This window comes from Sinocyclocheilus rhinocerous, unplaced genomic scaffold (assembly GCF_001515625.1).
Source record: "Sinocyclocheilus rhinocerous isolate Xijiao unplaced genomic scaffold, SAMN03320098_v1.1 scaffold1829, whole genome shotgun sequence".
Taxonomy (NCBI): domain Eukaryota; kingdom Metazoa; phylum Chordata; class Actinopteri; order Cypriniformes; family Cyprinidae; genus Sinocyclocheilus; species Sinocyclocheilus rhinocerous.
The window spans coordinates 975932-989118 of record NW_015650027.1 but is presented as its reverse complement, the minus strand read 5'-3'; the positions used below and the strand labels follow the sequence as shown (position 1 = coordinate 989118).

General features: G+C 38.6%; 1 long non-coding RNA gene across 1 annotated transcript in view; it reads right to left on the bottom strand.

Moving 5' to 3' along the window:
* Positions 1–12810: 12810 nt before the first annotated feature.
* Positions 12811–13187, bottom strand: part of LOC107711420 (uncharacterized) — a 40422-nt gene continuing 40045 nt past the window's right edge. Inside the window, exon 3 of the long non-coding RNA XR_001636702.1 lies at positions 12811–12888. This is a non-coding gene — a long non-coding RNA (uncharacterized LOC107711420). The remainder of the gene's footprint in view (positions 12889–13187) is intronic.

Genomic DNA, 13187 nt, shown 5'->3' with positions numbered 1-13187 from the left:
ACTATAGTAATATTATCAATAAAAGCAGAAAGAGAGGCACCTTGCAGTAACTCAGTCCAGACAAGTGCCTGAGCAGCTGTTCAGAGGCTTCCTGTGAAGGACCGATGGGGGAGGGTTTGGTCTGCACTGGAGGAGATGTACAGTTCTCCAGCTCTAATTAGGTTCAGATATGGTTAAAGGGACAGTTACCCAAAAAAATTAAATTCTGTAATCATTTACTCACCCTCAAGTCGTTCCAAACCTGTATGATTTTTCTTTTGCAGAACATAAAATTTGTCCATACACTGAGGTCCAATGTTGTTTTTAATCCATTTGACTTTCATTTTAACACCTGAAACGTTCTTTAAAATATTTTGTGACCCTGGATCACAAAACCAGTCTTAAGTCGCTTGGGTATATTTTTAGCAATAGCCAAAAAACAGGGTATGGGTCAAAATTATCGATTTTTCTTTTATGCCAAAAATCATTAGGATATTAAGTAAAGATCATGTTCCATGAAGATATTTGGTAAATTTCCTATGGTAAATATATCAAAACTTCATTTTTGATTAGTAATATGCATTGCTAAGAACTTAATTTGGACAACTTTAAAGGCGATTTTCTCAATATTTAGATTTTTTTGCACCCTCAGATTCCAGATTTTCAAATAGTTGTATCTCGGCCAAATATTGTCCTGTCCTAACAAACCATACATCAATGGAAAGCTTATTTATTCAGCTTATTATTTATTTCGAGAAATTGACCCTTATGACTGGTTTTGTGGTCCAGGGTCACATTTATGAGGGTGAGTAAATGATGACGATTTGTATTTTTGGCCAAACTGTCCCTTTAACAATATATGGCTTTAAGTTCATCATCAATATTGTCCTCTAGTGACAATGGTTTTGATTTCAGTGCCTATAGTAAGTAACACCTCACAGAACTGTTGAGTCAGCAGATTACAAGGTACAACCAATACTGGCATCGGCATGTCTGTATTTGTTGAGATAACCTCACAGTCGCAATGAGGTTGACCTCTAATGTGATACGAATGATGAACTGATAAGGCTCTGAGAGGAACTTTAATATTCAAAGAGGGAAGTGACTGGAACCGGGTAAATTTTAGGGCCTCTAATGGCCAGTAAACCTGGATGTTCCTCTCCCACCACCGCAGTAAAACACAAAGGCGAAATTATTGAGAATTAGTACATTCTTGTGTCTTTTAAAGGGTCAGAGGGGTTCAGAGTCAACATGCCTATAGAACACATGCCTTCCATTGACAAAAATCACTTTTCGAAAAGCAGACAGAGTGCAGGCTTGCACATTAAAACAATATATATACACCCAGCCATGTACGTGGGGCTGTGGCGTTTCCCAGCTGACCTCTCTGTTACAGGCCAGCTGCTTTCTGCATTCGTCCTGCTCTCCAGTTCCATCCTGATATTTCCTCTCCCTGTCTTTGAATAATAATCCTAAAGCGACCAGAAAATTAGCATTCGCTTTCCATCAAATGACTTCCACAGTTCCCTTTTTAAAAATGCACAGATCGCAAGCGGTCTAACTTTAGTAACACTTCAACGGTATAAGGGGGGAGGAGGGAGCGTTGGGTTCATTAACACTCCTCTGAGCGAGAGGGGTACTGTCCTTCTAATGGTTTCTTTGGATGCCATATGTCCTTCATGTCAGCTAAGATTCTACAGTTACAGTTCAGGTTAGTGTGAAAGACAGACAAGTTGTATAATAGGAGGCCTTGGGGCTTTTTAGGCAGATCTCTCCATCTTGCATTACCATCAATAAATTCAACCCTGCAATAGTGCTGACATAAATTAGGGGCCCTGTTCTCCTGTAACTGTACTTCCAAAGGTGTCATTGTTCAGAGGCGCATTAGCAACCCTCTGCGCAGTCTTGCAGTTCCGCAATTAAACAGCCACTTCTTCAACAAATGCCTCCTCTTCTTGGGTCACTGATAGCGAAAGGCTCTTAAACTTTATATTCCCTGATGGAGCGGAAAAGCAAGCACAACATTGGAGTTTAATGTTTTGGCAAACTCATTAATGCTCTGTACTTTGGAGGGGCGTTAGAGTGTTTATTGCAGTCATGGGCATTTGTAGAATCAAAGGTGTTATTCCCTGGCCTGGTGCGGTTTTCGTAAGCCTGTAAATTACTATAGATACCAGGGTACTAATTTGTGTTTTATATATTAAAAAAAAAAACTTTAATTTGAGGATGTAATGTTGGCTTATTTTAAATCTTAAATCCTCTCATGCATTACAATTCATTTTCCTTGAAATTACATCTTCAAAATACATATTTCATCCATTTACAATCTTGTGTGATTGCAGCAAGATATGAATATCATGATATTCAAGATAGGAATATCAAAAAATAAAGAAAGAAAGAAAGAATTAAAATAACTAACGAAATAATAATAAAAAAACAAAGCACAGTTTACAGTGTCAGTACCATCAATTAAACAACAGATTTTTACACTTCATCAAGGACTGACACATTATCAAAAAATGTGGATTAATAAATTATGGCCAAAAAGCAAAAATTAAATTTGTATTTGTAATTAACAATAATAAAAAAAGATATATAATAAAATTCATTTTGAAATGTTATAACAACAACAACAACAACTATTATTATTATTATTATTATTACCAAAATCTTTTTTCAAAGAACTGAGCTGTAAACAGTAGTTTCTTTGAAGTGTCCTTTCTGGAAATAAGCACTTAAAACCTCTCTTTTGGATCAGCAGATTTGTAGTTTTTTTCTGGTCTAATCTAGTCACTAATTCAATCATTTAGGACTGCTTGGAACAGGAAAGGAAGACATTGACTTAGTTGAGAAAAGCGTAAATGGAGGGTTATGTAAGTCAATACTAATTTAATGAAGACAGGCCTTCACCTGTTTTTCACCTTTTAAATTTGCCACAGCTTTCAATGCTGCATTTCTTAAAGACAGGATCTATTTTGTTTCCTTGATTTGCATGTTTTAAAAGACAACATTTTGCGAGACTCTCTGCATACAGAAGGGCTTGTTCTGTCAGGGCTTGTTCTGTGAGCTGCGAAAGGCCTCGGTACAGGTTAGACAGAGTGAGAACCGGCCTTTGAGTGAGGCCTCCAAGAGAAATAAAAAACACCCACTTCTCATGCTTTCGGTCAAACATAGGTTCAGCTGAGAGGAGGCTGGCAACTCGCCCAGCTGAAGCTCAAGCGACTCGCTCAGTCAAGTTATCGGAGGCGACCACCACACCAAACAAACGGGCACCGGGCACAGGATGCACCAGATGGCGGAGAGTGGGAAGGCGAGTAACACAGAACCGATCGCAGGAAAGGTCAGGAAGAGAGTGAAGGAACGGGAAATGACACAGGATCTTCTTTTCGAGAATCTGTATGTTTTTTTCACTGGCTGCAACCAAAGCTTTGCTGCCTTTTCCGATGAATGACAGGCAAGCGGAGGAAAGCTGACATTGTTGAAGTATGAATTTCACCGTTTGCGTTTTTTGCAAAACACTAAGCCAGTCCCTCTTGATTGGCAAGAAGGGCTTGTCCTGCGTTCGACCTGCCGGCAGAACAGGGGGGTTTTATTGGCACGTCAAGTTCAATTTATAAAAGCTGTTCAACTTAATTCATAGGATTTCAGTCAAATACATGCATTGGCATGAAGTCGAATACACTTACTATTGCAACTACAACTTTCACACGTAAAACTGCAAATTTACAATAAAACAATACTTAGTAAGCATCTAAGTATATAGGAACAGACAAGGAGTACAGAGTATACAGAAGTGCTATTGCATTGTACATTTCACATGAATTGAGACCAGAGGGAAAAGCAAGAGAGAGCAAAAGAGATGTTCTGTGTCTGGTCTTGATCCCGGGCCTAAAGGAGTTGCTCCTCCTGCCCTCTCAGAGTAAGCTAAAGAGCTCAGAGCTGTTGTGACATCTCAGTGATTGATAGGTAAAATGAGACCCATCCTGTAATAAAAGCAAAGTCCATGCAACAAAAGGCAGGATTTTAAAATCCTAGGTCAATACAGAACATTGATCCCACTAGAGGGACAGCAAAGGAAAAAGAGGATAAACCCTAGAGAGAAAAAACAGAAAGAATCCGTCATGAAAGAAAGAATGAAGTATTACGTGAATAGTTGGTTTATGTGAGTTGGTCATCTGGATAATAGACGGGGCACTGCAGAATCACGCTGACCAGATATTCTATAACCCTCAGACTATAAAATCCAGGTCTGGAATCAATCTGTGATTTTTATAGCTGCCCTGTTTCTGCTCTCCGTTGTTTTATCAGTGAAAGGATGATACATTTTTGCGCTCTACCTGCTCACATGCACTTCACCGGTGTGCTGAAATGCTACAGCAGTAATAAATAGTAGTCATAGCTTTAGAGCCTGTCATCAGCGTTCAGTCTGGTGTCTAGGAGTTCACTGGTTCAAAAACAGTTCTGACCACTCCAAAGACATAAAACAAGTTGGATTTTACCTATCCATCCATCCATTATATGCCGGACAGACTTCACATGCACAGGAACTTCTAGCCATTATCATCTTCCACATTCTTTCTCAGACCGCCTCAAACTATGAATTGTGAATCACGTCTCGACTCCTCGGTTAAACAAGTGCGACAACACCTACATGTCTTCAGAATCTATATAACAGCAGCATGCGATCACTGAAGCAGACCTGCTCCTGGCTGCGGTTTTGAACCACAGAATCGCACACATGCACGCACCCACACAGATGTCTCATTGTTCCTTAGTCGCTTACCCGGTGTGCTTAATTAAAGCTGAACTGCGGGAATGTCCCCACAACGGCGAGGAAAAAGCACTCTTCTCCCTTCTTCTCGGCCGGTCTCTGTCTTTCATCAACCTGTTCCGAAAATCAAGCCTCTCCTTCAGTACTTAGTCTTTAATAGCATGCAACAAATAAATTGGAGATGAAGACCAGTGCATATTCATGTCAGTTTTATTTCATGTTTCATATTTCCTGATGCCTTCATGACTTTTGGCAATGCAAACTAGTCTGGGAAGTGACAAAAGCCAACTGAATATGAATTGTGGCTCACTATATTCATCCCATCTCGATGTCAAAATAATAGACCATTTAAATTTTTTTTTTTTAAACTGAACTATTCTCTTTCTCATTTTGGTTTCCCTCCATTTCTTTTTTTTACCATTGTTGCTCTAGTTCATTCAGCACCAGGGTCAACCTACAGCTTGTCTGGTGGTAAAGGTTATCTTATCAGCTCATGTTCAGTTTGAGTGACCAACTCAGTGGGTGGACTGAGGTATTTGTAAAGTGATCACAGCAGCAGAGTTCTAGTTCACAGAGATAACAGGCCATCGGCTGCTCATCCAGTGTGCCTCGTGAGTCAGCTAACGCTTTGACAACGGCCTCATCCACAACAAAGAACAGTTTAACAAGGTATCAAACATGCCTGGCTCAGACAGGTGTGATGACTTCACGTGTAGCACGAATTTGTAAATATTACTTCATTTTTCTCAGTTGCTAAGGCACATAACCTAAAACAATAATGCATCTCTCAAAATTATAACCACAAAACTGCAACTGTAACCTTATTTATCAACAGAATTTACTTCAATAGGCTTTTATGAAGAAACAAAATACTGGAGTGAATTACTGCCGTTGTTTGAATCTGTGTTGGGTTTGATGCACGTTCAACAGTGTAAATTGGTCTTGTTGGCCAAAACCTTTTAATACAATGAATCTACATCAACTAAAGTGCTAGGATGCTGGTAATAAATACATCAATAGAAAACAATGACTCATTATATAGTTGAGCTTAAAATATTGTTCTTGGAGAATAAATAATCAATTGAGGAAAAGTATTTTTACTACTGGAAAAACAACTTTGGATGTGAATAACCGCAGCATTAAATATATATATAATAAAAAAAAATCCTAAATGTGCTTTACTATGAATCATGTTGAATGAAAACTGTTAAAAAAACAAAATTCTGTAAAAATATTTTGCCAGATAGGTGAAAATGGGTGACATAAAAAGATTTGGTCCCTCTTTAAATTACTGGAGTGAATTACTGCCGTTGTTTGAATCTGTGTTGGGTTTGATGCACGTTCAACAGTGTAAATTGGTCTTGTTGGCCAAAACCTTTTAATACAATGAATCTACATCAACTAAAGTGCTAGGATGCTGGTAATAAATACATCAATAGAAAACAATGACTCATTATATAGTTGAGCTTAAAATATTGTTCTTGGAGAATAAATAATCAATTGAGGAAAAGTATTTTTACTACTGGAAAAACAACTTTGGATGTGAATAACCGCAGCATTAAATATATATATAATTAAAAAAAATCCTAAATGTGCTTTACTATGAATCATGTTGAATGAAAACTGTTAAAAAACACAATTCTGTAAAAATATTTTGCCAAATAGGTGAAAATGGGTGACATAAAAAGATTTGGTCCCTCTTTAAATTAGGTGGCCTTAACTACTATGTACTTAATAAATCAATAAATAAACAAATATGTACAGTGTACTTATTGTGTTCAAATTGTATTGCCAAACACTTTTGCTGCTATTGAGGTGGGATACGGATAAGTTTAGGGACAGGTTTGGTGGTATGGGTAGGTTTAAGGGTGGGTTAAGGTGTAAGGGATGGGTCAACAGTGTAATTATAAATGTAATTACAGAAATTAATTACAAATGTAATTACATGCAGGTATTTTTAAAATATAAGTACAATGTAAAAACATGTATGCACACAATAAATGCATTGTATCAAATGATTAATTTAAATATAAGTACATAGTAGCTAAGGCCATTTAATATAAAGTGGGACCAAAGATTCAAACCAATTTTCAATCTAATTTACATCACAGATAATGTTACTCTACCGTAGATCTGGCAAGACAGCAAAAGTAGCCTCTTCAGGCAAGACTCCATGCTAATGTTCTCAGCAGCCACCTCCACTGGCTGGAGAAGATTTTCCTGCTCATATGGATTTCTGTAATAGAACAAAAGAACGTGGTCAACTACAGTAACACAGATCTCAGCAGAGGCAAACATTCACATTGGCCTTTCTCTCCCTGCTTTAAAGCATTTCTACTCTACCTGTAATTTGAACATCATTAGGATGCAAAACCAGTAAACTAAAGTGAGGCTATTTTTATACATCCTGAGGTTCAGAATTAGATGTGATCAAATTTGCATACTAGTGTTCACATGGTGAGAATTGGTGTGAGAACAGTGCTATGGCTTCAGAAAGGTAGTGCTTTTTATATGAACGCATGCCATACTGAAGATTTTTGGGGAAAAGGAAACAGATTTGCAGCTTGTATGAAACAAGAAGAGTGTTTTAGTGTAAGCAGATGAAGGAAAAACGGCTATAAACATTAAATTAGATCAGCACGATCTTTTCTAAATGCATGTTATTGATCTTGTTGTGAACAAGTCATCCATGCATGCATTTCCTGTTTTTAGAATTAGATTGTAATTTTTAATCAACTCAATCTTCCAGTGAAACTGTGGAGACATATGCTGGATTCCTCCAATCATTTAACCCCGGGCCCCGCCTCTTTCTTACAATTAACTACAAGCTTGTATTCAGATTAGCCTCAATTCAATCAACCAATGGAACCAAGTCCTTGCATTACATGCTTTTTTATCCGATAATCCATTTCACTTTGATGTACGCCACAATACGGAAGAAAAGATCGCTCACTACTATCGTTACAGTAATTTTACAAACGCTACTAATGTACACTTACTAAATCCACATAAATCTGAAAAGTGAAATCTCCGCACACAGAGTTCCTAAGTCACAGACATTGTTCACATCGCTGGTCTGAACTCTGTCTCTTCACAGCAGCTTGACCTGCTGGCCAGCATCTGTTCAAGCCCTGTGAGGCAAGTGCTACCGAAACACTTATTAGAGTGGACATTAACAAGGCGGCATACCAGCCAAATGCCTTGTAACTTGGACGAGCAAGGTGTCGAGATCATTAATTTTAACGGGGAGAGCCGATAATAATCTCATTGGAGCTCTTATTTTACTGACAATGCTCTCCTGGGCTGGTCTATACAACTGGGATACAAGGATAAAACGCTCAACTTATCAAAGCAACACAGCTTGAAATCATTACCTATCAGTATTAGTTTAAGCTCTATTACAGTACGCAGAATGCAGATTCCCAAACTCCTGAAAGTGGCTGTCATTGGAATTTTAATTGACTAACATGAAGGAGGTTGTAATTTTTCCCCAGCCCATCTATCTTCTCCCTCACCTTCCTCGTATCTACCTTTCTGCTTCTACGGAACGATAAAATCATCTGGATTTAAGTTATGGCAAGTTTTTGAAGTGCTACAGGCGCCCGTAAATTTGGCGGGCACCTTTGGGAGCCGCTGCGGGGGAGTTGGCTGTGCCACTATTTCATAGCCTGGATGATTCGTGGCTCTCCATGTCGTTCCCACAGAGGCCCCATAAATCTAAACTCATGCTGCCGTCATTATGGAACAGGGGGCCAGCGAGCAGAGGCCCAAGGGCCACTTCACATGGACTAACGCTTTTGGTCATTTCACTGCTCTTCACATTTCATCTAGGTGATCCCTTCCCAGCCAGACAGGCTTCAGGCTTTTGTGGACTGCGACCCTAGAGATGTCACAGCGACTTCGCCCACGCACACGTCTAGCCTCGGTTCTCCCTGGCCAGCGGCAGCTGTCCTACACACTCGTAAAAATCATATTCCTATTAAGTTATAAAAAGGTTTTGCAACAAATGCACCATTTCATAGGTTTGAAAGAGAGGGAAATGTCAGTGGGAGAGTAAAACTGAGTTATTGCTTCCAGTTTGACAAAGAGCAGCAACAAGTAACTGAGAGAATATAAGAAAAGGAGGATAAGAAGAAAGAAAATATAGCGGGATAAGCTCAGGAGGGGTGCGCACGGTCTTTGTCCGTTTCTTACACAAGCTCCTGGGCTCCTTGTTGTAGACACCTGTGCACGTCTAATGTTTCAGTGAGTCTCTAAAAAACAAATGCATAGCTCCGATCTCTTAATCCGCGTGGCTCCGTGGAGCATGGTCACATGATACGGCTGGGCCGATGATGATGGTGGGCCACGGTGGTAGGGGTGCACGAGGGGGGGTGAGCTTAATCTTTTTTAATTCAAATCAAGGAGGTCCCTGGTGGGACACAGGGATGATACCCTATCCGCTGCAATCAGGCTGACCTCCACTTCGGGCGTGCTCTAAATGATTAATGGAGCTGCCTTCCCACCGGTTTCCACGGCAACCGGTAACCGGATAGCCCACAGGAATTCGGCTGCCCGCCCAAGGGAGGAGGCAGAGAGGGAGAGCGAGAGAGAGAAAGAGCGAGAGGAAAAAGAGAAATGAAGCAGTGGTACAGTCTGTATATGGGAGAGGGATGGGGGTCGAGAGGGATAGTCCCAGTTCCAGGAGAGAAGGAAAACAGAGACTTCCGTGAAGATGTGGGATGAAAGCATAACTTTGTGAGATAGAATGATGAATTGGGATATTACGCTAGCTGTTGACTATTCTAATAATCAGGCAATAGATTAAAAGATCGCCAAACGAGCAGCATCAACATCTATCGTTCACATCTAAGTACAATAATATACACAGTTATGTTCAAGCTACAGCAGGTTTTTGCATCGCCAGGCTCCTCTCAGTCCAAGTACACATGGCACAATGTGTAAACAAATATAGCTAGGATTGTCTTTCAGACAGTCTTACAGAGAAAACACAACACTGAGGTCTGAAGTACGGTTTCAGTCTAGTACAACTGTTAAAAAAATAAAATAAAAAAATACATAAAAATAGTGGATATGTGTTTAAAAAATGGAAATTGTGCCAATATACCAACATTAGATATTATTAGATATTATATTAACACCACATACAAGGATAGATTGTTAACAGATAATATAATAATCTTTGAACAAAATGTATATTTCAATTACAAAAACTGAAAAAACTGAAAATGTATGTATAGAGTAAATGTATGTAAATGTATTTATATTTAATGTAAATGTGTGTGTGTGTGTACATATATATGTACACACACACACACACACTTTTCAGACTGAATAAAGTGTTTATATGACATTTTAAATTTTTGACAGCTTTAGTCTAACTAAATTTGAACATTTAAAGCGCATGTGTATGCATGTGTGGATAACATTACAACTATTGACATTGCGCCATGCTTAAAATACCGCCATTATTACCTCTTCGTCTGGCCATCAGACATAACACATGGGCTTTGCAACTTTTAAAATAGCTGCTAAGCCCATTGTCCATCCATCCAGAGGGCGATTAATGAGGGAATCCATGTTAACTAATGGGACCTCTTGTGCTTAAGTGGCCTTTACAGGGTAAGAGTCTACAAGGGGATTGATATCGATAGAAACTCAAGGCCTAAATTGATCTGCCCATCAGGTTCACAGCCAGATGTTGACCCTGAGTAGACAGAAGAAAGCCATGATGGAACTTCACCAGTCGTGATATTGAACATGGTGGCAGAGGGCAGATTAACAGACAATTATGAACTACTTAACCTGATGTCTTAATGTTTAATATGTGATTTAATGTCCAAAAGAAGGGTCGGCTACACATCTAGACAAACATTCTGATTTATTGGATTTGTAACACAACTGATCCTCCACTCTCGGTCTCATCTTCCCTGTATGTGTGTGTTTGTGTGTGTATGTTTGGGAGTATTTGGTGTCAGGCCTATTGTTGTGGTTGACGGTAAAATCAGCTGCTAGGCTTTCACAGGAAACCACACAGACAGAAAGCGCTCCATACTGCCCAGTCTGTGTATCGAAATACCATCCCTGAGTGTGTGTTGTGGGTGTGTGTATTGGAAGACATTCACAGTATCACCGAAGGTATCTGTGTACAAGGTGTTGCTTCTCCCGCAACATCCTGTCACTCATCGATGCAGCCACAGTTTTGGATTGAATTTCTCCAAAGTTTTTGCCTATGATGATGACACAGCTTTCCAAAACATATTAAAAATTCACATTATTTGCATCTACACATAATGGGTGTTAATCAGCTCCGGTTTCTAAACACGTAGGCTACCTAGAAAATGTCATTTTACAGCAGTCTGCAAATCTGTTACGAAAGGGTATTTTCCAAGCTGTGCACGTGTGCCCTGTGTGTGTGTGCTATACGCAGTGCTGACGGACTGATGCAGAGGGGGTATCACTGACAGACTGACAGGCCAGTAAACCCAATCTGACCTGTTCCTCCTTGCTCTGCTGTGGCCTCTGTCTCCCAGTCTCCCTCAGACTCCAGTTTCCTCTACTTCCTGCACAATCTCACAAGCCTTTATAGAGCTGCCGCTAGTCACTCACACAGGCAGCTTTAACCCACAGAGAGTACGGCAGTATTGACCTCATCCAGTTTCAGCTCTCTAGTGTTTGAGAACACAAAATGGATGTACTGGTCACAGTCTCTCATCAGTCCATTCTGTGGGAATAAAGACAGCTTATTAGACCGATGTGTTTACATGACTATTTCAATGCTATGTATTGTATTTAAGTCACTGATAAACGTATAATCAAAAATTTAAATCAAAATTAAGAATCAAAAAATCAAAAAATTTAAGAATCAAAAAGTTTGAATCAAAAATTTAAGTATGCTACAAATGCAAATGTAATACACAACAAACACACACCAAAAGTTGATTAGTTAACAAAAAACAGCTAATCAAAATGTAGACTCACTTGCTCAGTATTATTACAACTTTGGAAAATATTAATAACTTACAGTAGTCAACATTTGAAGTGGATCAAAACCTTTCATCAAAGTCGTCCTAAAACCAAAACAATACCCGTTCTTGTCTTAGGACAACTTTGATGAACTTTTTTGATCCACTTCTAATGTTGACTATTGTAGTTAAAATACACAAATGGAATTATGCAATGACCAAAAATGTAAAATCAAACTCACATTTAATTCTGAAAAGAAGCCACCTTTTGCCTTGATTTTGCACACTCCACCTGAAATACATATATTTTGAAATATATTATTATTATTACTACTATTATTAATAATTCATTTTATTTAAAGCAAATTTATTATTTATCATTAAATGTATTTATTTATACATATATTTGTGATTTGTACAGACATTCATTAAGTCACGTGTGTCCAAACTTTTGACTGATGTCATACGTTCATCTTTTTAATGGTTTTGGCATTGTTATTTTGGAAAAAATATTCCAGAATGAACAAAAGTCAGACTTTCGTCATTAGCAACATAAGGACTCACTATCATGACAATTTTTGGAAAACAGCTGTATTTTTTTTTTTTACAAATTAGCGGAATATATTTTACTCGCTGTTCTGAAGACCTGCCTGGTACCATTTTGTTGAAATTATGGATAATGATCGTGACCTGTATCCGTAAGGCACAGTGTTTACTTTCACAAACAAGTTTATAAGATGAATTGAGGAATTCAAACTGTGTATACCAAGGGGAGCAGAAATGTTTAGTCACAGCGGAATATCTGACACATGTGACTACCGAAGGACTGAGGGCTGCTGGGTAAGAGAACGGACAAGCTTGTGTGGGTGGCTGGAAATACACCAATTGCAAACAGCAAACAACTAGAATCCATGAGCTGATGACAAAGTCTGACCTGAAATATAATGAGAAAATCCCCCCCTCACGTGTGTCTTATAGCTATGTGCATGTGTCACAGATGTCAGTAGACAAAACTTCATGAAACATTTACAAACCACAGGAATTTGTGTAGAGGCAGATGGCTTTTAAGACTTTGTATCTTTAAGAGATACTGAACCCAAATGCTCCGGAAACCGTGTATTAGTCGCAGTGCTGTGCAGAAGCCCTTCAAGTTCAAGGATGTCCAGGTTTAGGCTTAACAGGAAATACAAAAATAAATAAGTTTAAAAGTAGGCCTTTTAGGTTTAGTAGGTTTTATATTGAGGCCACAGATCAACACATAAATGAATGCATAGTTTAACATAGTTTAAAGAAATACTCCATCTAAAATACTTTCATCATTTACACACCCTCATGGCTGGAAACAATGGTTTATATTTTAAAAAGTTCAAAATAGTAGTATTTTTTTTCTCACACACCTATCATTTTGCTTCTGAAGACATAAATTAATCAACTGGGGTCAAACACTGTAAAAAATGGATTTAGTAAAGATT